The sequence below is a fragment of the Pectinophora gossypiella genome, chromosome 6 (genome assembly GCF_024362695.1).
Source record: "Pectinophora gossypiella chromosome 6, ilPecGoss1.1, whole genome shotgun sequence".
In the NCBI taxonomy this organism is placed as follows: Eukaryota; Metazoa; Arthropoda; class Insecta; order Lepidoptera; family Gelechiidae; genus Pectinophora; species Pectinophora gossypiella.
In genome coordinates, this window is record NC_065409.1 from 2497738 (window position 1) to 2521652 (window position 23915).

At 38.4% G+C, this 23915-nt stretch overlaps 1 protein-coding gene and 1 long non-coding RNA gene across 5 annotated transcripts in view; one reads left to right on the forward strand and one right to left on the reverse strand.

Annotated features, from left to right (window-relative positions):
• LOC126367414 (uncharacterized) overlaps nucleotides 1–21253 on the reverse strand; it is a 97650-nt gene extending 76397 nt beyond the window's left edge. Inside the window, exons 1-2 of the long non-coding RNA XR_007566485.1 lie at nucleotides 21225–21253; nucleotides 1653–1725 (exon numbers count right to left, since the gene is read on the reverse strand). This is a non-coding gene — a long non-coding RNA (uncharacterized LOC126367414). The remainder of the gene's footprint in view (nucleotides 1–1652; nucleotides 1726–21224) is intronic.
• Nucleotides 1–23915, forward strand: part of LOC126367294 (uncharacterized) — a 537003-nt gene that overhangs the window by 33649 nt on the left and 479439 nt on the right. The gene's annotated exons all lie outside the window — the stretch shown is intronic.

A 23915-nucleotide genomic window follows, 5' to 3' on the forward strand; every position in this document is an offset into this window, starting at 1 on the left:
CACATTGAAAATTGAATTATAAGTAAGTAATATCGAAATGGTTGCAGCTCAACAAAAGCCATAGACAGCCTAGCTGTAGCTAGATTATGGCGCTAATTTTTGCTGCAGCGGTACATTTACTACATATTTATGTTTCTTTGTTAAAACCATACATATAAAACATATTCAATAAATATAAATGACTCTTTTCATTCCATGTTCACATTATGGTCGGTTTCTTTACGTTCAGTCCAAATTGGTAATTTAAACTGATGATAGTAATTCTCACCCACTTTAGTTGCACTCATGAGTGCGAATGAGCTAAAAATTTTTGTTATTTTTTTTTGCGGAACTCTCAACGATACTAATTATCTTAGAATGGCAGTTATAAGTACAAAGCGTTATACTAAGCTACTTAATAATAGTTAACATTATTCGATCCAGGCTTCCATAGCTTTGTGTTTTGTCAAAGATTTTCATTTCTAGGGCCTTAGCCAATAGATTTTTACCACTGTCACTGTCGATTCTCATAATCGATTGAAACGTACTCATCATCATCATCATCATCAGCCCATTAACGTGCCCACTGCTGGGGCACGGGCCTTCCCTATGGACGAATAGGGAGATCGGGGCTTAAACCATCACGCGGGCCCAGTGCGGATTGATGGTTATTAACGACTGCTAATGCAGCCGGGACCAACGGCTTAACGTGCCTTCCGAAGCACGGAGGAGCTCGAGATGAAAACTTTTTTAACGTGCTCATCAGTCAATATCAAAGTATCCCCTCATACCCCACAGTTGTAGTGTGAAAAGAATTACCTAAATGCAGTCCTTTTTAAATTAGTCTGTAACTATTAATCGACGATATTAGTAACAACAAAAAAAAAAGGAAAATATATTTATTGTAATCTCTTTTATTTCTGTAACTTTCTGTTCCTGTGTGTGCAATAAAGTATTTCTAATGTGATGTGATGTCAGGTTGAGTTTTCATTGCACATTTAAAAAACATATTAAGTATCTAAGAATTATTGAACAAAAGTATCAAGTTGAATTAGAACGACTAAAGAATTTGAACTTACGAACGTAAGAAGATATGTATACTTAAAATGTGTACGGTACTGCTATAATTTCGCAACTCTTCCATTTTTTGTCGTTGCTATGTAAGTGAATGCAATGTGGTGCATGCGACGGTATGCGTGCATCGTCACAATTCTCTTTTTTTGCTACGTTTCTTTTTGTGGCAAAGTTTTAGCTTTCGTGAAGCGTTTTAGATTTATGATACTATCTAGGTCCTCTTTGTTCAATATATTAAGTAGTAACTACTATAGATATGAATTCGGTTCTGGTTCCTTATTTTCAATTTTTAAGTTCTCTAGTAAAACTAGTTCTAGTTGGTAGTTCTTTAGTTCATCCTGTAATGGATTTACATCTGACTACTACAATTGGGATATAGAACACGTGATTTTATGCCGAAATTAAAAAAAAAAACTTCAAAAATTTATAGGCCAATAGAATTAAGTTGAAAGCACACGTTAAAAGGGTTGCACATCAGCGAGATGCCTTTTTGTTTCGCCCGGGTTATTCATTGATTCACTCTCTCTTTCTCTCTCTGTTTAAGAGCTGCGCTCTTGTCGGTGAAGTAATCGCCATTGCTCTCTTCTTCCCGCCAAAACCTTCACCTCCCGATACGACACGACCTGCACCTTCTCTTTTATTTGTTTCATAAATGTTATCCTAGGTCTACCCCTTCCTCTCTTCTATTTTTTCTTCTATCGATTCACTCATTCATTTTAAAATTAACATCAGTCAATTATCTGTCCTTTTCCTGTTCGGCGTATAAGAAAATCACAGATATAACTTACTTTAGGGGGTGTCTACAAGAGTCGGGGCAATTGTGTATACAATAGAGGCAATGCTCTTAATTTTAGCACCAAAAAACGTGCCAATTTGTAGAGTGTATAAATGTGGTTGGGCTCAACTTTGTACATAGTCAACAAACCAACTAAACTATTTCCATCAAGATAGGTTTCAAGTAGAACGTTAAATTTGTCTTCATCACACATCCTTCAATTTGCATACCTGTCGAAGAGTCCAAATACACCTGTTTTAAATTCCGTACAAACTTTAATAAATTATATATTCTGATACGCATGATGTTTGATATTACCTATTCATAGAATTCCGAGAAGATTATACGTTATTATCAAAATCGATATGCAGATTCTAATTACCGATTCGTCGCGATTCCAACTCAATTACATGTTATCGATAAGCCCTGAAATGAGTGCTGTTACTTTTATAATTTGACACTTTATGTTCGAAGTGTTGTTTATGACGGACCCGGTTGTGGCCCTTAACTCACAAGATTTATTAATTAATTTGATTATTCTGTCGAAATTAACAAAATAAGATCGATCTTTTTTGGTACCCATTATTCTTGATCCTTTGATAACGTTTTATTCCTTATCTTCAAATCAACTTTGTACCTCTCAAATATCACAATGTGTTTGTGACATCGTAGCGAATACTGCCGGGAATGATTCGGACCATGATTCTGAGTTGGTACCAAGTGGACTTTCCTGAAGAACAATTCATGAAATTTTTAGTGTCCTTTTAAATTATTTTCAATTCCATACTTTTGACAGAATCATGGTCAGAATCATCCCTCAAAATTTTCGTTACGATGTCACATAGTCTCTGCTTGAGTTTATGTATGTATGTATGTGTACGCACAAAGATCTCAATGCGTTCTACATTTTTTATTTGCTTTTATCTCACTCCTTTAGGCGTATTTCATTATTATTCAATGCCTAAGTCAGTTGCATTTAAAATTTATTCAAGGCTCTACCAAAGTCACGCAAGACAAGTTACCAAATCGTGCACATGTATCAAATTCTTGCCAAAGATTTTGGTTATAAAACCGAAACCCGTATGATCATGACTGTGTGTGTGGTCCCATAACTTCTTTAGTAATAGTTACTCGGGTTAATGTAACCGCTGTTACTTTTGTGATTCATAACGTGGGTTCTGTAACAAGTGCTAGCGAGAAGGCGAACGGTGTTAAACTGTTTAGTCGTCACATTAATCCAAGTAACTTACATGTTAATATTGGCCTAGGTTTGTATAGCGATAAGATCTAGGATTTTTTAAAGAAAGACCAGGTGAAGAACACTCTAAGCCGGCAAGCTTGTATGAAGTCTTTGACGAGAGTGAAGGCGAAGGTGGTGTGTTAGGGTCTTAAGTGAAATACGTGGTATCTGTCTAACCATGTCTAAACATGTAGGAAATCTTGCAGATACAAAACGACTACGAAATTCCACTTACCTAAAACTGTCACCACACAGCATGTTTGTTTCTTCCACTGACTTCAAGATCGCGTGTGTTAGAATCATAATCTGAATCATCCCTCTAAGTTTTCGTTACGATGTCACTTTACACCCTGTATAATATTTATGTTTTGTTAGTGTGCTATAAAGTAAGTTTGTATTCGCTGAAGAGTTTTACCGTTCTGTGCGTATATTCTATGCTATTGTTTCCCGCTCATAGACTTATTCTCCGCTAGTCGTCAGCAATCGGACGCAACCTAAATAGCGGCTTTATAAACCGTAATGTTATTGCTGACATAAATTGTGTATTGCTTTCATTGTTTCTGTGATGATTTTGTTGTGACGAGCTCTGGCGTTGAGTAGGTACTTCAAAAGTACTTCAGTAAGTACTAAAAGTAAATCAAAATAGACTCACTCATAAGACTATGGAATGCAATCCCGACTCGAGATTGCAAATTCGAGATCCCTCGGGATTGGTAATATCAATCTCGCGAGATTCCGAAATTTTCGGGATTAGGCAGTTGCTTGTGTAAAAATATCTCAAATCTTCAGGTTAGGTTAGGTTATGTTGAATGTTTTGCGACATACTCCACTGTATAGTACTGTTGATTTGATAACGTTTCGTTGTAATCATTAGGCGTTACTTCCTGTTTAGGATAATTATCATCTTTTTGCGACTTTCGCTAATATGGATCAGATTCGTTGCAATTGTTACGTCATAATATGGGACCTAGTTAATTGGTGATCAATCATCCCTGTCACCTTCACTGCGACATAGCGCGATGATATCTTAGGCGGTTATCACACGACGCGGTCTGATGTGCGGTCGTCCGTACGTTAAGGCGGTGGTCGTGTGTTAAAAATCGACGATTTACATACAAACACACCGGACACTTCATACAAAAACCTCGTTTTACACAGACACTACACGTTGACGTTATCGTTCACGCGCATCTGTGTGTGTGACGTCTGACGCCAAACGATTGAAGACTAAAGTAATACCGATTGGGTGAGTGGACAGCAGAGTTGCCGTTCTGTACGTAGTATTACTCCTTATTCTATGATACAAGTCAATACTACCTTATCGACAGTTTACCGACAGTTTTTTTTTTGTTTTTGGGGTTATGTATACGTTTTTACAATAAAATACCTGATTATTATTATTATTATTATTAGCCTATATGATCCCACTGCTGAGCAAAGGCCTCCCCCATATTCTTCCAAGTATATTTTAAATTTGTCAGAAAATAAATTTAAAGCTCATGTGAAGCTTATAAGATTAACGATTACCTAACTGATAAAAATGTCTGGTATTGAATGTGTTCCTCTAGTTATTCAATAACTTGTAATGTATACCCTCATTGATTTAAGAGATGTGTGTTGCTGTTGCAGTTTCTTGTCATTTCTTCTCCTCAGCCATAACACCTTGCGAAATGACGTAAATTCAAAAATGTTACATTGACCTTCAACAAGTTTATCCATGATAATTACGTTGAATAAATGTTTCTGATTTCTGATTACCGACATTCGCGACCGCGTCCGCATCGTGTGATTACCGCCTTAGTCGCCTGGTGTTAGTACTAGATGTTACAGCATTGCAACCATTGACCTCGTATATAAACAAATAGACTACCAATCTCTGTAAAAAAGCACCCGCGGCGCATCTTGTCACTTAGCGATGGTGTGTCAAGATCGAATTTAGTTGCAATGGGCGTAAATGGGTAGTTTCCTAGGTCAAAGATAATTTATGAAATTTTGATTACCTACTAAATAGAGACAGATCTAGTGACAAAAACGTTTTCCTTTTTCAATTTTTTTCTATTATAAAAATGTAATAATAAGTGCGACATTTTATCACGTTTTTCTATGACGCCATAGGTTGCTTTTTCATACAAATTCCTTAGTTATTTGATGTTTTGACGTTTAGTAAAAAGTAACTGATTTAACTAGTTGGAAACTATCCTACTGTGTAACCGATATTGTTTTTTTTATTTTAACAACAATAACATCCTAGTTTGAGGGACGAACTTATACTATTTACATAACTTAATGTATATGAATTTATAACACGGTTTGGACGCTATTTTAAGAATTAACTCCTTAACGATTGTGAGTCTATTTGTTTATAGTATATCAGTGATTTCAACAGAATGACTAGCAATAAATAAGTTGGCGACCAGCCAACTAGTTTTAAATACAGCACAATGGTAAGGAAATGAAATCATCTGTCATTTTCGGAGACAGCGAGTGATCGTGGCATGTGCATCAAGGTTGGGGCAGATAGTGTTATGTTTTCGTAATGCTACGGGTTCGACTCAAGGAGCGAGCTCGCCCAGAAGGTGCCTCTTCACTCTGGCCTTGAAAGCACCCGGGTTATATGCATTCGCTCCCTCGGAAAAACTGCGTTAAATACTTGGGATTCCACCTCGATCGACTGTTGAACTGAAGTAAACATATCACCCATAAAAGAAACACCATTAACAACCGATTCCGGAACTTGCTTTGGCAGACAGTCAACCTTGTCGCTTCGCAACAAAGTCATGATTTACTGTGCTACGTATCTTAAAACCTATCTGGTTATACGGTAAAGAAATTTGGTCAACTGCTACCAAAAACAACATTCAACGCATCCAACGTGTATAAAATAACATATTCAGAATCAGAATCAGAATCATTTATTCAACGTAATTATCATGGATAAACTTGTTGAAGGTCAATTTAACATTTTTGAATTTACGTCATTTCGCAAGGTGTTATGGCTGAGGAGAAGAAATGACAAGAAACTGCAACAGCAACACATCTTTTAAATCAATGAGGGTACATTACAAGTTATTTAATAACTAGAGGAACACATTTAATACCAGACATTTTTATCATTTAGGTAATCATTAATCTTATAATAGGCTTTTTTACATAAAGTAAGCTTCACGTGAGCTTTAAATTTGTTCTCTGACAAATTTAAAATATTATCTGGTATTTTATTGTAAAAACGTATACATAACCCCAAAAAAGATGAATTTAATTATTTAATATATAATAATTAATTAAAAGATATTTAAAACAATTTGCAATTCGCCCTTGGTTCACCAGAATGGATGAATTGCACAGCTACCTAGAAATGCCTACTGTCGCTGAAGAAGCACAGCAGCGTAAAGCAGTACACAAGGAACATGTGGTCCACCATCCTAATCCTTTAGCCAACTCCCTCCTATCCTTTTGGGACATAAAAAGACTGAAACGTGCGAATATACTTACGGACTAATGGACAATTCAGCGCTGGCTGTATAGTTCAAGACGGTGAAAATAACAGATCAAATCTGATAATAGTCTAGCGACTGATGGCAGATAAAAAGGACAAAAAAAATATGCATTCGGAAATACAGAAGGCATAGAATTCATTAGATTCAGACATAATTCCCTGAAGTATTCGTTGCGGTGTCACTAACATCCCTACGTATTCGTATGGCTACTTGTACGTACTTGTACGGAGTGTAGGTAAGTGACATCGTAACGAATACTGAGGGCGAACAGCATATAATTCTGAGTTAATATCAAGTGGAATTTTCCGTCGCAAAATTTATGTTTTTTTTTACGACTTTAAAATTATTTTCAATTCTATACTTTTGCGATCCTCTTCAGTATTCGTTAAGATGTCATTAACACCCTGTGTATACGACGCGACCTTCATTATAGCTATGCAAAATAGCTCGTTATTCTCGTTAACTACGCTCCAATGTTAATTAACACTAACTTCTTACTCGGAAACTGCGAATTTTAACACTTTTTGCATGTACAAAGTAGGTAATGTTCCGTACATATATAAACTCCCGTATTCCTAAGAAGTGGGTATAGCAATAAGTATTCTTCTGATTACAATTTGCAGCCACTTTTGATACCAAGTCCTGGGATGTATATGTCACCTACTGTATACAGACGGGACAAATATTCAGCCCATCATCGGCCACCTTTATGATCCTTAGTTTGGTTAGGACATTGCAGGCTGATCACCCCATTGTCCGAAAGAGATGATCCGTGAGGAGGACACGTTATGCATAATATAACAGCCTCCGTGGTCTAGTGGTTAGAGCGTTATTTATGATCTGGAGGTCCGGGTTGGATTCCCGATGGGGACATTGTCGAAATCAATTTGTGAGACTGTCCTTTGTTTGGTAAGGACTTTTCAGGCTTGAATCACCTGATTGTCCGATAAAGTAAGATGATTCCGTGCTTCGGAGGGCACGTTAAGCCGTTGGTCTCGGCTATTAGCCGTAAAAACACCTCCACCAACCTGCAGTGGAGCAGCATACCCCCTCCTGTTGACTGAAGGGAGGCCTGTGCCCAGCAGTGGGACGTATATAGGCAGTTTATGTAGGTATGTCTGCAGGAATCGGGGGCACTATCCTTACACAGCAACACTATCGATACTGGTGCTAATTCTTGCAGACACCACAAAAAAAGATAGCCTCTATATTAAAACTTTATAACACCAAGATCATGTCATCAAACGTAATACACGAAATGCAATTAAGTACTTACGTTTTTTGCTACACATTTTTTGTTCCACACGTCGATTTAGCGCCGATTTGGGCCATGTCAAACCATGAATGGCAGTCATTCTTCATCGTATCGTTATAAAAAAAATAATAACCAGTGTTTATTTTTTCTTCGAGATGAGTCACGATTACGGCCACTTTATGATGACCTATAATCTAATAAGACTTTAAAGTTTCGACGGCTCTTTCAACAATGGTTTGTAGGAAAGCCCGTGCGAAAATCGCAGGTTAATTACGCGTTGAAAAATAACCGTTATTTGTAACAGTTATTTCTTCATTTCGCGATACGGCTGTTAAAACGGTAGTCCGAAGCTTAGCAGATCTCTAAAGTAGAGTATTCGCTTGTCGTACCAATGTTTGACCCATTTGTGAACGTTATTTAGCGTTATTTTATCACTGTGAAAGTTACGAAGATTTTTTAAAAAAGTAAGCTTTGTTTTTTAACGATTCGCCTTTTTAATGAGGGCTGTAAATTGAGTCTTTTCGAATTATTCCAGCGTTCTTTTAACATACTTTGTGGACAAGAAAAATAACGCAAAAACTTGTAATAAAGTCTGTACTTCGACTGACAGGCGAGTAAAGTTTTTTATCTTGTTATAATAAATTATGAAGCATGAAGATTTTTTCTTGTTACGCGGAAACTGAAAAAGTAACTTTATTAAAATACTGTAGATAAGTACATTTAGGTAGCTAAAAACGACGTAAAACTTACTAAGTACCTGAGTAATTAAAAATTGATTACATTCGAATCCTCTACCTCAGACAAATTAGAAACGGCCTCCGTAGTCCTGTGGTCAAGCTTTGGGCTTACGATCCGGAGGTCCCAAGTTCGAATCCCGGTGGGAACATATCACAAAATCAGTTTGTTAGCTCTGGTTTGATGAGGACATTACAAGCTGCTCACCTGATCCTGATTGTCCGAAAGTAAGATAATCCGTGTTTCGGAAGGCACGTTAAGCCGTTTGGTCCCGGTTACTACTTACTGATGTAAGTACGTAGTCGTTACGTGAGCCATGTCAGGGGACTTTGGCGGCTCAAAAACAACCTTGACACCAGGGTTGCTGAAATTGGTCATCGACCTCACAACCTACACGATAGAAAAAGAAGAAGAAGAGAGACATTAGACTGGAGTAGCGCACACGTTCCTTTCTGCCGAAGAATATCAACGATCGGTCGCGCATAAAAGTGTGCGTTTATATATTATTATCATCCTCTCAGACGACGTCCTTAGTCGAGGTTCGCGTCCAACTAAGCACCCTCAGGCCTGTTGTCTTAAATTGTGTACCGCGTGAGAGCCCTCAGAGCTCTCCATTTGTCCGGCTAAGTAGTTAATGCGATTGCGACAAATCTTCAATAAGTAACGTCAAAAAAAAGTTTCATGGTGTTTCACTCCTGTATGTATGCACGTCTGTTCCCTCCTAACTTCTAAACCATTGGTCAGAACTTAACAAATGAGATGTCACTAGAAGCGTCTTGATTGTCTGATGGTTACAGGCCATTTGCCGTCATGCTAAATTTATTGAGGCGCTCTCTAGAGGGCTTAAACTGAGGGACAATAAAAAAAAATCAAAGGCTTTGTATTGTGTTAGTATTTATACATTGTTTTAAGTTTACGCGGTTATTATCATAATTAAAACATAATAACGGGTTCCTACCGCGTTTGCAACAGTATCGAAATGTCGGGAGTCTCATATCCCTGTTTTAAACGCGGTAAGAACCCGTTATTATGTGTTTTAATTGTGTTAGTGTTTTTTTTTTAATAATATATGCTCGCGTTTGACCACAATCTCACCTGATGGTAAGTGACGATAGGGTGGATTACGCTTACCTAGCAAATGCCTATTTAATCAAGCCTTAAAATCTCCCGGACTAGATTAGATGTACTCTAACTACTGAAGTGTCGTTGTTTAAGTTCTCTGCCTACCCTGATACGAGCGGAAGTTATGCAAATAAGTACGTTATGCTCCTTGAGAGGAAACGGCTACCAATTCATGTTCTTTGTGAATGCGACTCATTGATTTATATTTTGTACCTTCGGAAGCTATAAATTCTTAACTGTGTAGTGTGGACACTTGCCAACAAATCATCAGCTGCACAAAAGCATACTTGGAGGGCTGAGGAGGGCATGAATAACCGAAAAAATAACATAGTATCCAGTCCTCGTTCCATCGGGGTTGGAACCAGTTGCCATTAACCGGGCACAAATCCAGGAAACTACTCAACTCCCTAGCATTATTCCGTTTTTCACAGGGTCCCTTTTTTAACCCCCGACGCAAAAACGACGGGGTGTTATAAGTTTGACGTGTCGTGTGACTGTCTGTGGCATCGTAGCTCCCAAACGGATGATCCGATTCTAATGCGGTTTTTTTTGTTTTAAAGGTATATCAGTCGAGTGTTCTTAGCTATGTTTGGTGGAAATCGGTTCAGGGCTTCAAGATCATCAGGTCGTTTGTTAGGTGTGATAGGAATCTTACACGCTCAGTTTGTTTGCAAGCATATGTGGGGTGTAAAATTTGAAACACTAATGTCTTCTGGAACCACTGAGCTGGTCTGCTGATAGCGTACTTTTTTCTGGTCGGGGTTTTTTTAATTTTAAATTTATTATCTGTGGTCCAGTGGTTGAGCGTTGTGCTCACGATCCGGAGGTCCCGGGTTCGAATCCCGGTGGGGCAAATCACAAAAATCTCTATGTGATCCCTAGTTTCGTTCGGACATTGCAGGCTGAACACCTGATTGTCCAGAAGTAAGATGATCCGTGCGTCGGAAGGCACGCTAAGCCGTTGGTCCCGGTTATTACTTACTGATGTAAGTACGTAGCCGTTACTTGAGTCACGTCAGGGGAATTTGGCGGCTCAATAATAATCCTGACACCAGGGTCCGCCCAATACAGGTTAGGTACATACCTCCGAAAATGCATTTCTCGGGAATGTGGGTTTGAATAGAAATGTGCTGGAAAGAGTTGAAGAAAAAAGAACCATAATAGAGACTTTATAGAACTGCAAGCGTTTGTTTACAACATCGTATACCTGATTTAGTACTAATTACTAGTTTCTTAAGCTAAACTCATAAACTGAACAATAATAAAGATAGCGTCGGAGGAACCATCATTTTGGATTTAAGCCAAGATTAGCCATCAATGTACTGCATTCACCAGTGTAAATTGGTCTTTAAATTTTATCAAAGTTCAACTATTTCAACTTGGTTTTAGAAAGAGATATAGGTCATCGTAATATGGTTGTTTTCGTGCTAAATTCAAAGAGAACATACGTTGCGCCAGAGTATATTTATTTAGTGTTGCAACATTGTCTGAAATGTCTATTTGTGAAGCAGTAAATGATATATAACAGGATTTTTCTATTATTAAATGGAAAATGATTTAGTAACAGGGACAGATTTAAATTACTCTTGCGCGTGGGCATTATGTTGAGTAATGTCACAGCTAGGAATGCAATCCCGATCTCGCGGGATCCCGATCTTGCGAGATCTTGTCTAAGTTTTCGGGATCAATCTCGAAAAATAATATGACGAGATCCCATTCGAGATTGACGGGATTGGACGAATCTCCTTGAGTTATACTTTTTGGTTTGATCATGCTGATTTCCAAAGAAAAAAAATATTTAGTTAGTAATTTTAAAGTATAAAGGATTTTGTTTTCTTTCAAAAAATATTTTGTTGTAATTAATCTCACTATCACTAACAGCCTCTGTGGTCTAGTGGTTAGAGCGTTAGGCTCACGATCTGGAGGTCCGGGTTCGATTCCCGATGGGGACATTGTCGAAATCACTTTGTGAGACTGTCCTTTGTTTGGTAAGGACTTTTCAGGCTTGAATCACCTGATTGTCCGAAAAAGTAAGATGATTCCGTGCTTCGGAGGGCACGTTAAGCCGTTGGTCCCGGCTATTAGCCGTAAAAACACCTCCACCAACCCGCAGTGGAGCAGCGTGGTGGAGTATGCTCCATACCCCCTCCGGTTGATTGAGGGGAGGCCTGTGCCCAGCAGTGGGACGTATATAGGCAGTTTATTAATCTCACTATCATAAAAAAGCAGTTATCATCGTTTTCAGCTATGCAAACTTCACATTTTTTTAAGAACTAGACGACATCTTGAAAATTTCGGTTCGGAACACGTCGGTTCAGAGTAGATCGTCCTAAACCTTTTCTAAGGAACTTCAACCGACATTATCATCATCTCCCTAACATTATCCCGTTTCTCACAGGGTCCGCTTACCTAACTTAAAGATTTGACAGTCCGGTTTTTTACAGAAGCAACTGCCTGTCTGACCTTCCAACCCGCGAAGGGAAAACCAGCCCAATATAGGTTAGGTTACATACCTCCGAAAATGCATTTTTCGGGAATTTGCGTTTCCTCACGATGTTTTCTTCTACCGCTGAGCACGTGATAATCATTTATGATCCAAACATGAATTCGAAAACAAATTCGACTTTCATTGGTTTAGCGCTGTGCTGAATTTGAACCTGCGACTTCGAAGTGAGAGGCAAGCCCAGTTGGTAGAAACCAACTGGGCTATCACGGCTTCGAACCTCATCACCGACATAAAGATGATAATAAAAGAAACATAAAGTAACAGACAGTCTCTACATATAAACTTTATAACACAAAGGTCATGCCTTCAAACGTAAATTGATCAGGTTGGTCATTGACTTCAGAACTGCGCGAAAGAAGATAAACGTAGACAAGATACCTCCCAAGGTATTTCAACTCCATTCGTATCATTGTCTCGTAGACGCGTTGTTCTCACATGATCAACTTCGGTCAAATGAACATGATAGTGTTGCCAAAGTATCGATAATTTAAACTATCGATAGTTGACGTTGAAAATCATATACAGTATCGACCACGACGATACTATTGATCTAAATGAGCTATCGATCCTACTGTTATTTTTCTACATACATACATAAACACACGCCCGTAATCCCTAATGGGGTGAGCTGACCCACAAGTAATCAAAGACAACTTGCAGCCACTTGTTGTGTTAATTTCTTTTTTTTAAACTATCGATATACTGTCGGCAGTGGCCTATCAATAGACAACACTAGGACATTATGTTGTGTGTTGTAGAGAAATCTGGTGTGAAGTTTATGTAGGCTGGCGGTTTGCTGAAGCTTGGTATTGTCCATTATAATTATTATAATTAGATTTAAAAGCAACTTTCTAGTGCACTATGCCGTGCTTGTGTCAAAGACAAGCAAGATAAACAATACATGTGCACAACATACACATGTCCATATATATATATTGATATATAAATATATATATATATATATATATATATATATATATATATATATATATATATATATATATATATATATAAATTATATAATATGAACAGACTTCCTGTCTCTTCGGTCGTTTGCCTGAAGAAGGAATCACGTCATTTATAGGTGGAATTTAAATATAGAATGACAAGGGATCTCAGCCAAGTTGCAAACGATTATGACAATCAAAATATATACATACATACATACATAAACACATAAACTCGAGCCTATTTATTTATTTATAAAGTACAGCCACATAATATCACATACATTAAAACATTTTTACATTTAGAAGATTACGGTATTGTGACAATTACGTATACTATTATATATTATGAAAATTACGGCGTACATAACTTATATAATTAAGGGTAAAAAATTTGAAAATAAAGTAAAATTAAAATTAAACAGGAAACTTAAAAATTAGAAAAATATCAGGTAAATATATATTTCCCACCGGCGTAAGCAGAGACTGTGGAATTACATTCGCTTCGATCCTGACACACATCTCTTGCTTCCACCACTGAATCAATCGTTTCACACACACACACACCGGTTCAGAGTAGATCGTACTGAACATACATACATACATAAACTCACGCCTATTTCCCACCGGGGTAAGCAGAGACTATAGAATTCCATTCCATTTTTTTATACTGAACTTATATGATTTCAAAGACAAACATTACAGAAAGAATATAACGAAACAACGAGAATAAACCACACACGTGTCAAAGTTGATTAGGTCATTCTTCTCTTCAATCGTGTGGGTTGTGAGGTGGAGTACCAACCTCATCAACCCTGGTGTCAGGGTTACTTTTAACCCGCCAAAGGCCTCTGACATGGTTTTAACCTAACCTAACGGCTTAACGTGCCTTCCGAAGCACGAATCTTACTTTCGGACAATCAGGTGATCAGCCTGTAATGTCCTAACCAAACTAGGGACCACAAAGTCATTTTTGTGATATGTCCCCACCGGGAATCGAACCCGGGACCACCGGATCGTGAGCCCAGCGCTCAACCACTGGACCACAGAGGTCATTAACAAGATAACAGCCAATTTATCAATGTAAGCACGTGAAAAGAAAAAAATCAGTTTTTCTATAAACAAATCAATAATATGACGTATATCTACGTATTATCGAATGTCATTGGTAATTATTGACGTTTTATTCCGTGGCGTGATATTGCTGTATCAAGAGGTCATGGCTTCTAAGGCATTTGAAACACTATTGGCGAAAAATTAGCTTCTAAAATAACAAAATTAAGTCGTGTACAGTCACGAGTACTAATATGTATACACTTTGATACCATGTCACATTAACTTTTTTGACAAATTAAACCGTAAGTCTCATTAAATGTCAAATTATGATAGTGCGACAGGGTTCTAAATTGGGTACATGATATTACTCATGACTGTACTAGGTTCAAGATAATTTGAGAAATTCTTATTAAATAAATACTAATAGTTCTAAAACTTTTTTCTTTTAGAACTAAGTATTAGTTATTTTCTTTTTTCTATTCAACTTATTTATGAATTTTCATCAAGAAAAAAGTCCGTCATTTTCTCACGTATTTCTGTGACGTCCTAGTTTGCTTCTAAATTCCATAGTAATTTTGTTTTCACATTTAGTAAAAAGTAACTGATTTGACTAGTTGGGAACTAGCCTATTGCTTGCTGTAATATTAGTATTAGTGTGAAGAATATAAGGAATAATTCGAATCCGTTCGAATTTCAAAGTTTATTTGAGCGGGAAAATGTTGGCGTCGCTTTATCGCTCAGTGGAAACATACCTGATTCGAATAATTGCAGACCGAGAGATATTACAATAAATATGATAACTGTTCTGTACTTGTAATAAATCATTTTCGGATTGATTTGTTATTGCAGTAATTTGTTATTATCACTACATAGTATAAAACAAAGTCGCTTTTTCTGTCCCTATATCCCAGTACGATTAAATCTTTAAAACTACGCAACGGATTTTGATGCGGTTTTTTAAATAGAGTGATTCAAGTGGAACGTTTATATGTATTTGTAACAACATCCATTAAATAGTGGAGAAATACTGTTATTTTTGAGGTTTTTAATGTGATGTCGAAAATAATTTAATTTTTTCGTCAGCATTGCACCCGAGCGAAGCCGGGGCGGGTCGCTAGTTAATAATAAGACGTTTAATGATTGAATGTGTATGTCATTTATTAGCTTATCATTATTTAATTATATAATTGTAACAAAAGTTAATTAGTAGTTGCTACTTGCGATGCATTCTTCTCTTCTAATAATATGAATGGTTTTTTCTTCTTCTATTGTATGGACATTAATGGTGTCAGGGTCACTATTGAGCCGCCATAGACCCCTGACATGGCTCATGTAACGACTACTTACTTACATCAGTAGCCAGTAACCGGGACCAACGGCTTAACTTGCCTTCTGAAGCACGGATCATCTTACTTTCGGACAATCAGGTGGTCAGCATGTAATGTCTTAACCAAGCTAGGGACCACAAAGTAATTTTTCTGATAAGTCCGGGACCTTCAGATCGTGAGCCCAACGCTCAACCACGGGACAACGGAGGTCGTTGATTTTTTCTTATTTATTACTTTGATTAGTTTTTACCGGGTTTTAAATCTTTGCTTTCTTTTTGCACGTCATCAAATGATAAATTCTAAGATCTGACCACGACATATACATAGCGGTCAAACATATAACCCTCCTTTTTGCTTCGTTGCAGTCGGGTAAAAAGATATCTTACTGCATTAATTGATCAGTTGAAGGACGCGATAGGGGAAACATTCCTAAATTGTATCCTATCCCAATACAAATCTAAACTAATCTAATAAAATATCTAAATGTAATATTCAATTACATCTGCATAATAACGGGTTGTGAGTTGTGAGAGGTTACCTAACGAACTAGAATGGAGTAGTGCAGACATAATCTAACCCAGTTCTATCGGTCTTTGCATATACACAACAGCCTCTGTGGTCTAGTGGTCAGAGCAGTGGGCTCACAATCCGATTGGAGGTCCGGGTTTGATTCCCGATGGGGACATTGTCGTAAATCATCTAACCCAAGAGTTTGGATCTCCGGTCTTCAGTCTAATTGACAGAAAGGGGTCATTACACTTTGATTGTGGGTATTACTGTTCGTAAGCCGCCATTGTTTGGCAACCTTGGCATTGTCTGAGCTGGGATCGAACTTGAACCCATTGCGGCGAGATGCCAAATCACGAACAATGAGGCCGGGGCTACTAAATGCGCGGGTTCTTTGCAACAGTTTTTTTTTCGATGAGTAAAGTATCAAGTCACAGGGACTGTAACCTGGAACCTGACAGAGGGCAGCAGTAACTGTCAGTACTATTCAGAGGCGGAGGACAGCAGTCCTAGAAATCAGAAATCAGAAATCAGAATCATTTATTCAACGTAATTATCATGGATAAACTTGTTGAAGGTCAATGTAACATTTTTGAATTTACGTCATTTCGCAAGGTGTTATGGCTGAGGAGAAGAAATGACAAGAAACTGCAACAGCAACACATCTTTTAAAAACCAATGAGGATATACATTACAAGTTATTTAATAACTAGAGCAACACATTCAATACCAGACATTTTTATCATTTAGGTAGTCATTAATCTTATAATAAGCTTTTTTACATAAAGTAAGCTTCACATGAGCTTTAAATTTATTTTCTGACAAATTTAAAATATTATCTGGTATTTTATTGTAAAAACGTATACATAACCCCAAAAAAGATGAATTTAATTTAGTTAATCTAGAATTTTGAATAGCAATTTTATGTTTATTTCTTGTATTGTAAGTATGCCTTTCACAGTTTCTCGGAAGGAGAGATACATTTTTACGTACATACATAATGTTTTCGTATCTAGTATGGCTTTGTAATAGACTACTCTGGGCGCCATCCCACTTGCGTCAGACAGAGTACTGCGGGGCGGAAGGCAAGAGGGAAACCACTGCCCTATTTTTCCCTAAAAAAAGTAGCATGGAGAGTATTTTAAATGCTACACCGACAAGAGCGTTGCTCTTAAATGGATGATGATGAAAGTATCATTGGAGATTATGCTCTGCTCTTTCTTTGTATGCTCAAAAGCGCTTTTTTAACCCATTAATATCAATGAGTTAATTAAATTGAGGAGCTCGCTGGCGCAGTGGTAAACGCGCTCGGTCTGCGATTGTTAAGTTAAGCAACTTCCGCAAAGGCCGGTCATAGGATGGGTGACCACAAAAAAAGTTTTCATCTCGAGCTCCTCCGTGCTTCGGAAAGCACGTTAAGCCGTTGGTCCCGGGTGCATTAGCAGTCGTTAATAACCATCAATCCGCACTGGGCCCGCGTGATGGTTTAAGGCCCGATCTCCCTATCCATCCATAGGGAAGGCCCGTGCCCCAGCAGTGGGGACGTTAATGGGCTGATGATGATGATGAATTTATCTGAAGTGCAGTTTTCACTAACATAGTTGGCTCGACCATTACATGGCTCACGACCTGTCATGTTAGTCTAATAGAAAGCTCAGTCACACCCCGGACACTTCATACAAAAAACCTCGTTTCACACAGACAACACACATTTACTTTATCGTACACGCGCAACTGTGTGTATGACGTTTGACGCAATGCGATTCAAGTCTAAACTAAACACTTCAGGGTGGAGGGGGGGTTTATCTAGCTCAGCCGCTGGTGGGGAGCGGAGAGTTGCCGTTCTATACGTAGTATTATTCCATATTCTATGGCTCGCTAAGGTGTGGGTACTTAGTTCAACTTACGATGTATGTACCTCTGACTACCCCAATTGGAATACAGTCGTGGGCCTATGTTATATCCTCCTAAGGCCCACGGCAATCGTACTAATCCCATTGTTTAACTATTGTGTCTGGAAATCCGGACCTTACGACAATATTATTGTATTAATATTAAAAGAAAAAGTGTTTTTTTTCTAATGACTTTAAGGCGATTCTCACACTGCCCCCATGATCCACGCGCATCATGCGGATGCATTTTCTGTGTGTTAGACTGTGCGTGTTTTCTATACAAACGGAGATACTTAAAAGCAACGGAAGAACACGCATCCACGCGCTACGCTGCATCATGCGGGACAGTGTGAGAATCGCCTTAGCTGGACAGTATGAAGAACTGTCAAAATTTAGGAACACTTAGCAGTGCTGCCTACATTTGAGCTTCTAGTTTCTATTCTCATTGACAAGCGTATTGCTTTCGCTGTTTTCCTGGCTACATCGCAACGCGCCAAGCACGCAGCACTCGTGGAACGGGAAATCGGAACTAAGGCCAAATATTCACGTGATTTCCCATCGGATAATCTTCACGATATTCTAAATTTGGTACGATTTTTACGCTCCACCAGCCCGCTATGCTGTGGAATGAAGTTTGTACCTGGTTTCGTTTTGTAGTGACGGGAAATATAATATTGAAAAGAATAGAATAGAAAAACTTTATTATAAAAGGACGCCACACACAAAAAAAAAGACAACAACATCATATGAAATTTCCACTAAAACAATTGCAAAAAAGCAAGACAGATGTTTGTCGAAATGATCATAAGATGGTGGTGGACGTCCTGAGATAAAAGGGCCTCACTCAGCACAAGTCGCGGCGTGAACCACGACGCTGATATTATGTGGACCCTGTGGGGTGACAAGAAACAACTGTCTCGCGGAAAGGCTGATTTATTACTGAATCAATGGAATTACAAACAAAAGAACTTTAGTAACACTCACTCATACACTACTTACATACTTTTGTACACATTACAGTGTCATACTATTGCAATTTGTTTGGATAACTTTTAGTTTTTGAACGGTGGTAGCTTAGCTGGAAGAACACTTGAATCTGACTGTGAGGTCGCAGGTTTGAATCCCACACGCGGGCCTAAACCAATGATTTTCGAATTTAGGTTTGGATCTTATAAATGTTTATCACGTGTTCATTGGCAAACGAAAACATTGTGAGCCCCATATTCCCGCATTTCGGAGGTATGTGACCTAACCTGTATTGGGTATTGTATATAAGCGACTGCCTGACAGAGCTTTCAACCCAAAAAACAAGTCACATACCCCCGAAACGCATTTCTCGGGAATGTCGGTTTCTTTAGGATGTTTTCTTTCATCTCTGGGCATGTGATAACCGTTTATGATCCGAAGATCATTGATTAAATCCCAGGATTCGAACATGCGACCTCATAATGAGAGTCAAGCGTTCGTCCAACTGGGCTAGCACAATGGAAGCTTTAAGGTGTACAGTCATGAGCTTTTTTTTTTTTTTGACGTGACTTATTGTAGGTTTGCCGCAGATGGCATTAACTACTTGGCCGGACAAATGGGGAGCGCTGAAGGCTCTCACCCGCACAGTCATGAGCAATATCATGTACCCACTACAGAACCCTGTCGCACTATCATATTTGACATTTAACGAGATTTACGGTTTAATTTGTCAAAAAAGTTAATGCGACATTGTTTCAAAGTGGAGACATATTAATACTAGTGACCGTAGAATTATGTATATTTATGTGTGTAATTATGTTATTACACACTAGTTTGACACACTGGCGAGCGCCATCAAACCGACAACAATCCACCAGAGAGACTGTGGTAGAGTTTGCCGCTCTAGGATTGGCTTGCACAGCCATGAAAGAAAGTGCATTTCTTCGAGACAATGACGTCATAAATCGTCTGAAACAGACGTATAAGGCTATTGATGTTGATGTTATTTATATCTTAATTTCTTTCTAAGATCATTTACATATTTCACGCACACGAGTTGGCTGCCTCTGCACATACGCGACGTTCAAGCGATGTCATTAATATCACTTAAGTATATCTATCCGTCTGAGAATGCCACGTGGATTTTATCTATTAATCAGTTTATATAGTATATTCTATCTAGATAAACTTAAAATATGAGACGTTATTTAATAACTAGAGACCTTATCTTATCTACATACCTTATCGGGCGTATGCTTAGGACATTACAGGCTGATCACCTGATTGTCCAAAAGTTAGATGATTCGTGCTTCCGAAGTCACGTTAAGCCGTTGGTCCCGGTTACTACTTACTGAACTGATGTAAGTTTTAGTCGTTACATGAGTCATATCAAGGGCCTATGGCGACTCAATAATAACCCTGACACCAGGGTTGATGGGGTTGGTAATCCACCTCACAACCCACACGATAGAAGAAGATCGGGCGTATGGAATAATGTTTAAGGGATACACTCTTATTAAAATGACAATTATATACCTCAGCTGACCTGAAGAAGCCAAGGCTCTTCTCGAGACTATAAAAAACAGTATTTTATACCACCACATACAGAATAGGACCATAAAGTTGTTAAGTGACTGTTCGGCCAAATAATAAATTAAAACGTGAAGTGACCTAAACTGACATAAATTAAAAAGTTGTAAAACGAAATGGTACGTGACGAGAAGGAGTTTTCCGGAGTTTGTTTCCATAGTATCATTGCATAAATAAATCAAGGGAATAAATATAAATCAAAACTAAAAATTTAAAAGAAAGAAGATTTAAATGTGTTCTTTCTTTATACATACATTGTATACATGTTTCGCAATAAGGCCGCCTATTGTGCTTAAGTTTTATTCGTATGTTTATGTCCTTTATATATGTTGTTGTGCAATAAAGTATTATTGATTGATTGATACATACATAAACTCACGCCTATTTCCCACCGGGGTAAGCAGAGACTATAGAACTCCATTTGCTTCGATCCTGACACACTTCTCTTGCTTCCTCCACATTCATCAATCGCTTCATACACGCACGCCGGTTTTTTCTTTATGGTTTTTAAATATTGGAGTATGTCAATGTTTTACTGTCGAAATAAAACTTTCGTACGTAAATGAGCTAACGTATTTTAATAAAAATGCTCCGTCTATCAACCTCTAATAACACATGTAAAACGGATCACATCCTGCCTAATGTGAAAGACTACAAAGCTAAGCTAGAATCTTATATTTATTATCTGTCTCTATTTAAGAGCTGCGGTCTTGTCGGTGGAGTAATCGCCATTCCTCTCTTCTTCCCGCCAAAACCTTCACCTCCCGATACGACACGACCTGCACCTTCTCTTTTATTTGTTGCACCTTCTCTTTTATTTGTGTATATTTATTATACTGTGTCTTTATGATATAATTTTCGAACCTTTTCATTATCGCAACCACAAATAAACACGAGAAATAAAAGGTTCAGGACCAAAAGTTATTTGTGTAACCTCTGCTATGAAGGAGCGGAGTTTCCGGGCACAGGCATTACTATGCTTAAAATGAAACTCCAGCTACTAGTTCTAAATGTCTATGCAAATATATTTTTTTAAAGCACAAAGATCATTTGCCATTTACTTAGTTTTATTTCTTTTTATTTTGGTGCAATAAAGTGTATTTGTATTTGTAAGATCGCAAAATGACGTCATCCGTCATTCGTCGACATCGGACGACAACGCGAACGCGCCCTCGTCATCCTGAAATACGTAGGGGATTTCACAAGAGATTTACAGACGATAAACAACAACATCACACGAGCTGCCTGTCCGTGTTGTGCAATTCGATGCACCAATGATGCACTTAAACTGCTGGCAAAATTAGACTCACATAACCCAGACTCCGCGAACTAGGCGGGTTGTTTATAGGTTGTTTATAGGAATTGTAGTTAATCTGGGATGTAGGATTTATCTAGTATCTAGTGTATCGTCATCTCCCTAGCGTTATCCCGTTTCCCACAGGAACCGCTTACCTAACCTGAAGATTAGACAGGTGCGGTTTTTTACAGAAGCGACTGCCCGTCTGACCTTCCAACCCGCGAAGGGAAAACCAGCCCAATACAGGTCACATACCTCCGTACGCATTTCTCGGGGATGTGAGTTTCCTCACGATGTTTACTTCACTGCTGAGCACGTGATAATCATTTATCATCCAAAATTCAACAATCATTGGTTTAGGCCTGTGCTGGATTCGAATCTGCGACCTCAAGGTGAGAGGCAAGCGGGTCACCACGGCTCCTTAGCGACTTACTGCAATTTAGACTAAAGTAGACTAAAGCATTATCCTGTACACCGGACTAGATGAGTCAAGGTTACGGGTTTCCCGATCAGATCGTGGTATCTAATAGCAAATCGGCGGGCCGTAACCATGGTAACCACGACGAGCTGATGGGGAGCAACCACGGTAACCACGTTCCGAGATAGTGTAATAGCGTCGATTTTCCCAATTTCGATGTGACCTTGATGCATCTAGCCCGTTGAACAGGATAATGTAATAACCGCTTATCGTGAGACAAAGCACCCCGCGGTTAAACTAGATCCTAATAATATAAAAAAAATATAAACTGCCTATATACGTCCCACTGCTGGGCACAGGCCTTCCCTCAATCAACCGGAGAGGGTATGGAGCATACTCCACCACGCTGCTCCACTGCGGGTTGGTGGAGGTGTTTTTACGGCTAATAGCCGGGACCAACGGCTTAACGTGCCCTCCGAAGCACGGAATCATCTTACTTTTTCGGACAATCAGGTGATTCAAGCCTGAAAAGTCCTTACCAAACAAAGGACAGTCTCACAAAGTGATTTCGACAATGTCCCCATCGGGAATCGAACCCGGACCTCCAGATCGTGAGCCTAACGCTCTAACCACTAGACCACGGAGGCTGTTGTATTTTTATTCTATTCCTACAGTCTAGAGCGTACTAAAGAATCCAACGTTTACCTAGGTACTTTGTTTCATTTTAAACCAGATTGTTTTTATAGTGATCCGCAGAATTTAAAAGAAATTCAATTGGCATTCGCATAAAAAGTCATCTTGATGGTAATCTACATTGAAACAGCAAAAACCGTACAAAAAACCAGTCAGTACGGCTTTGGGATGATTTCCCTTTCGTAAACCAGTGAAATTTGATACCGATAAGTAGATTTTTAAATGTTTTTTTTTAATACTTTTAACGAGATTGCGGCTAAGTGGGTCGTGAGTCGCGACAGATACTTAATGATAATTGGAACACTTAAACTTTTAATTTCACTTACGAACCGATTTGTATTGGACGATTTTGCGTATTCAAGAGAAGTATTTTTACCTATAAGAATTTTAAAAGCTTCAGTGAAATACGCCAAAGTAACATGCTGTACAAATTCAAAGCAATATTGCTATTTGATATTTGTTTGCGCAAATATTAAATTGCAATATTGCTTTCTTAGATGAATTGCTTCGATGTGGCCATTTTAACCCCCCTGTTCACTCTGGCCTTGAAAGCCCCCCCGGGTTACCCGGGTTATATGCATTATGCACGACATATGTATCTATATATTTATGTATGTATGTATAATCCTAGTCTATCTACCGCTTAGGAACATTTTATAGCCGAGAAGAAGAAGCGACGCGACGGCTTACCAACTACACTTAACGGTCACCCATCCAATTACAAACCTTTGCAGTGGTTGCTTAACTTGTCTACCGTTTATCATCAATACAATTAGGTTACGGGTTCCAATTTGATTTACAGCTCATCTATATTGGTTCTGTGTTCTGTTTATGTAACGATGCGCAAGAGTGGCGTGTTGTCAATGGAAGCCATTCATATCTATTTAAAGACGTAGAGCAACATTAACAAAATTAATGTCACGAACATTTATCGATTGCGTTTCACAACTTCAGAGGATAACGTTACAGACCCTTATTATGTGTTGATAGAGTCTGTTTCTGTCTTCTTCTATCGTGTGGGTTGTGAGGTGGAGTATC